This window comes from Coenobita brevimanus, chromosome 49 (genome assembly GCF_032717465.1).
Source record: "Coenobita brevimanus isolate Jiangsu-jjx chromosome 49, ASM3271746v2, whole genome shotgun sequence".
Classification (NCBI taxonomy): domain Eukaryota; kingdom Metazoa; phylum Arthropoda; class Malacostraca; order Decapoda; family Coenobitidae; genus Coenobita; species Coenobita brevimanus.
The window spans coordinates 12,206,907-12,212,735 of record NC_137002.1 but is presented as its reverse complement, the minus strand read 5'-3'; positions in this window follow the sequence as shown (position 1 = coordinate 12,212,735).

Genomic DNA, 5,829 nt, shown 5'->3' with positions numbered 1-5,829 from the left:
CATATTTGTCATTAGGGTTTGTTTCAAAAGATGGTCCAGGGGGAATAGAGTACCCCATACAGGTTTTGCGTGACACTGCTGCCACACGAAGTGTTTTACTTCGCAGTTCATTTCCCCAGGTAGAGGAGTGTTTAACAGGCCGGAAGAGGGTCCTTGATAGTCAAGGTGGGCTTTTCGAAGTTCCTGAAGCCAGAGTTTACCTCGAGTCTGCCTACTTTACTGGGTTTGTAACTGTTGTAGTTGATGAACGGATAGCTGCAGCTGGTGTCACTTTCTTGTTCGGGAACGATATAGGTGGTAATCAGGTATATCCTAATTTGATAGTAACAAAGGTACCTTCTGCTGACAGTCCAACTAAGCAACTTGAGAAGAAATATCCTGACCTGTTCCCTGTATGTGCAGTCACTCGGAGTATGGCTTCATCACGTGCTAATTCAGGCACTACCCAAGACGCTGTAGATCCGATTTTCTCTGGGGATGCTGAGGAGGATCTTGGTGTTGGCAGGTTATTCGCCAGGCCCCCTGATCCTACAGTGAATAATCCTTCCCCTTCTGAAGCTGCAGTAAGTAATGTTTCTACGAGTGTGTCTTTGTCTAAAATAGAGAGCCTTCCAGTGACCAAAGAAAAGTTAATTCAGGAACAGAATCAAGATAAAACTTTGTTTCATTGCTTTAAAGGGTTATTATCAAGTTACTCTAACAGATAAAGCTAAAGAAGTATCTGCTTTTGTCACTCCTGATGGGCTTTATCAATACAAAGTTATGCCATTTGGCGTGAAAAATGCCCCAGCCACTTTCCAGAGGTTAGTGAACAAAGTAGTAAGTGGATTACCTAAAATAAAGGCCTACCTGGATGATCTAGTAATATTCGATAATAACTGGGCAGACCATGTTTTTAATCTTTATGAACTTTTCACCAGACTAGCTGATGCTCGGCTGACTGTGAACCTCGCCAAATCTTCATTTGGCCATGATACTATTGTTTATCTTGGACATCAGGTAGGACAAGGTCAGATGGCTCCTATTACGGCTAAGATAGAAGCCATAAATAACGTACCTCCACCCACAAACCGAAGGGAGCTAAGCAGATATCTAGGTATGGTAGGTTACTATGCCATTTTTGCCCTAACTTTGCAGAAGTGGCCGCCCCTTTGACAGACCTAGTAAGTCCTAAAGTAAAATTTCAGTGGTCTCCCAAGTGTCAGGAAGCTTTTAATAGCTTAAAACTCCTATTGACCAGTAAGCCTGTCCTTAAATCTCCAAATTTTAATAAACCTTTCCACTTAAAGGTAGATGCCAGTAACACAGGAGTGGGAGCAGTGCTATTACAGGAAGGTAATGGGGCGGATGCTGTGCTCCACCCAGTCAGCTACATGTCTCAAAAGTTCAAGCCTCATCAGAAATCCTACAGCACTATTGAAAAGGAGTTGCTGGCCCTGATACTAGCTCTGGAGAAGTGGGATGTGTATCTCGGCCATGGTGGACCCATCACTGTGCAAAGTGACCATAGTTTACAGCAGTTTCTGAATAAAATGAAGAACAAAAACCAGCGACTAACTCGATGGGCTTAATTCCTGCAGAAATACCATATGAATGTTGTTACATAGCCTATGATTTCATCATCCTTTGTATAATTCTAACGTACAATATGCTGCATGTTTGATCACGATTCGCCTCGTGGCTTCCATAGTGACCAAGCTTCCGTGTTCTACCTCACTCCCCCCTTCTCCTCCCTTATAGTAGAGTAAGTCGTTCTTTCTGTTGTTCAGAGCAGGATTGTCAACTCTTTGTCCCCTATGGCTTCATTTGCGCGTCCTTCTTACAAGTTGTATCAAGCACTGCCGGCCCCTATATAATGAGCTCAGTCTCTGCATTAATTGCCACTTAGATCTACTCCTCATTTTGTTCACATCTCTGTCCTCCCCTGTACGGTTGTTAATATTTTTGTGAGTGCTCAGGAAGTCTCCAACCATCTAGCTGCTGTGTAATTTGAGTATAAGTGTTGTTACATTTTTTCTTGTACTGTATAGCATAGGGTGTTGGTTCGTGGGCCTGGTGAGGTTTTTGTGATTAATGTAAAGTTTTTGCTGTCAGCCAGTAGTAATAATATTTTGTATCTGTAATAATATATCTTGCATTAACTGAGCATTATCCGGATTTCTCATTTTATCAGGGCTGAATTAGATAAATTTACTCTTGCTAATTTCGTGTTAATAGAGGCTTTTGCAGTTAGCCATATATTTAACCTGTTTTTGCCATTACATTATCCTTATGAGTCCTGAATGTTTAGTTGTTAGTTTGAGCATTAAACTTTAACTTGTAATTTTACCTAACTCTTTTGTTTTGAACCTGGAACGTTGCGGGACAGTTTTCTCTGTTCCGAAACATAAATTTGGCGACCTCTTATCAGGATATTCAGGATATTATCATAAGGATATTGCTTGATATTTTGACTGTGATTTATTCATGATGTCTACTATTACTACGCTTGATGAAGACAAAGATTTTTTGTCAAATGTGCAAACAGTGTGTGATGTAGAAAACAGAACAAAGAATGAACTTAAGCTTGTTGCTCAACAATTGGGAATTGCTGTTCGTTCTCATCATTCTAAAGATCAAATTGTTGACATGATTAATGAAAGCTTGTTTAATGTAACTCCTCCAGATGAGCAAACGCAGATTGAAATAGCTAAGTTACAGCTAGCCCTGCAGGAGGCTCGTGCTAAGGAGGCTGAATTTCAGGCTCGTGCTAAGGAGGCTGAGTTTCAGGCACAAGTTGAACTTGCTAGGATTCAGGCAGACCATGAGTATTGCATGAAACAAGGTGGAACTGGATCATCTAGCTCTGATGATTTTGATGTGGCTAAAAATGTTAAACTTGTCCCTCCTTTTAATGAATCTGATTTAACAAAGTATTTTCAGTTGTTTGATAGGGTAGCTACAGGTTTTAATTGGCCCAAAAAGTATTGGCCAGTACTCCTTCAAACTGTTCTCACTGGTAAAGCTCAAGTAACTTATGCATCTTTGCCTCAGGATCAATCTGATAATTATGATGTAGTTAAGAGCTTGATTCTTAAGGCTTATGAGCTTGTTCCTGAAGCCTATAGAGTAAAATTTAGGACAACTTATAAGCAAGATAAGCAATCCCATGTTGAGTATGCAAAAATCAAAGAAGATCTGTTAGAGCAGTGGTTAAATTTTAAGAATGTAAATTCTGATTTTGATAAATTTAAGCAGATGATTTTGCTGGAGGACTTCAAAAGGTGTATTAATAATGATGTAAGCCTATATCTTGATGAGAAAAGAATAGATAATTTGTCTGATGCTGCAGTTTTAGCTGATGAATATGCTCTCACTCACAAGAGATATTCTAATGAAAAAAGGAAAGCTGAGAGTAAGTACATTGCCTCTACTCAGAGTACAGGTAACAGGAAAGAGAATAAAGATGATGTTTCTCAGGAAGTAAATACCAGCTCCACCTCTAGATTTCAGAAAAGTAAATGTACTTATTGTAGTAAGCTTGGTCATACTACGGAGAAATGTTGCAGGAGACAGCGTGATGTGAACAAAAAGGAGTCTTTAAATATTCAATCAATTGGTCTAGTGTCCACCCTTGAGAGTTCCCAGAATTCTTTAACTGAGTTAGCTGAACCTGCTTTGAGGGGTAAATTAGATTCTCTTGATGAAGCTCCTCTTTTGAGCAGTAACGTGGGTGACACTCTCAAGAGTTCATGTGCTAATTTCCTGTCTGATGGTTTTGTCAGTCCTCTGGACAGTAATGACAAGAAATCAGTTAAAATATGTCGTGATACAGGTGCTTGCCAATCCCTTATGCTGACCAGTGTTCTAGGCTCTAATGTTAATTCCTCTGATGAAACTAATCTTACAAGGTGTAGGGAATAATTACTTCTCTGTCCCTCTGTGCAGAGTGAATTTTGAGTCTGGTTTTGTTAATGGTTCCGTTATGATTGGGTTGGTTGAGACATTCCCAATGTCAGGTGCAACTTCCTTACTTGGAAATGATATTGGTGGAAGTCAAGTGTGTCCAGCTCCTCAGTTGTCTAGTGAGCCAGTGGCTGCGACCCAGGATTGTGATGTCCCTGATGTGTTCTCTGCATGTGCTGTCACTAGGGCTAAGTCTAAAGTTACTGGTGACTTAGAGGATAATGACGATGATGATGTTATCCTAGATGACACTTTTCTTGCTAATTTGGACCACTCACCAGATGAGGCAGTACCCCGTAGTGTTGATAATTTGTCTCGTCAAGAGTTGGTTGAGTTGCAGGTTGCTGACCCTGAGTTGAAAGGTCTAGCTAACTCTGCTTGCAGTGAGAAAGAGTCAGCTGGTGCTTCTACTTGTTATTATATATAGTCAGGAGTACTTATGAGGAAGTGGAGACCCCCAACAGCATCAGCCGACTGTGAATGGGAGGTTGTACATCAAGTTGTCATCCCTCGTGTTTGTAGGCAGGATATCATTAGAGTGGCTCATGATTCCAGTTTGGCAGGAAACCTTGGGGTGAGGAAGACTGTGGCACGCATTTTGAAACACTTCTACTGGCCAGGTATCTTCAGAGATGTTTCCTGGTATTGTAAGTCTTGTCACACCTGTCAAGTTGTGAGGAAGTGTAATCAGACCGAAAAGATTGCACCTTTAGTTCCCATTCCTCCTTTTGAGGCGCAATTCACCCGTGTGTTGGTGGATATTGTGGGCCCTCTTCCTAAGACTTCTTCAGGATTTTCTTATGTGTTGACCCTGATTGATATGGCTACTCATTATCCTGAAGCCATTCCACTTAGAAATATCTCAGCAAAGAACGTAGTTAAGGAAATGCTGGGGTTCTTCACCAAGTTTGGTCTGCCCAAGAAGGTACAGTCAGATTGGGGAAGTAATTTCATGTCAAATGTTTTCAAGCAGTCTCTGAAAGAGTTGGGCATCACCCAGATCACGTCTTCAGCTTACCATCCCCAGACCCAAGGAGCGTTGGAGAAATATCATCAAACACTCAAATCGATGCTCAGGAAATACTGTTAGGAACATCAGAAAGACTGGGATAAAGGTCTTACATTCGTTGTATTTGCCGCAAGAGAATCTCCAAATGAATCACTGGGCTTCTCACCCTTTGAACTACTGTTTGGCCATGAAGTAAGGGGACCGCTTAACCTACTCAAGGAATGCTGGCTGTCGGAGGAAGGTGACGTCAACCTGCTGGAGTATGTGATGAAGTTCAAAGAACGGCTGTCCACTGCTTTACAGCTGGCGAGAGAGAATTTAGGAGCTGCTCAGGAGAATATGAAGACTTGGTATGATAAGAAGTCCAGGTTACGCCACTTTCAGGCAGGAGATCAGGTTTTGATTCTGCTACCGGTGCATGGGCAACCTCTTCAAGCCAAGTTTAGTGGTCCTTATTTCGTGGAGAAGAGATTCAGTGATGTCAACTATGTCATCGCCACACCAGATCGTAGAAAGAACAAGCAACTTTGTCATATCAAGATGCTGAAATTATATCACAGGCGGGACGAAAATAACCCAGTCTGCACTGTAGCTGTTCCACCCGAGTCTGCAAATGAAGTTCTCCCATGCAGTTTGAGCCTGAGTGATAGTTTGGGGAAGAATCCTGATATCATGAATGATCTCCAGACTAAGCTTTCTCATCTAGCTCCCGAGGAAAGGCAGGAGTTTTCGGCATTACTGCAGGAGTACCCGCAGGTGTTCCGTGCCACTCCAGGAAGAACCACTGTGTTGATGCATGATGTCGATGTTGGAGACGCAAAGCCAATTAAACTGCCTCCTTACCGTGTGAACCCAGTGAAAGTTCCTCTCATCCA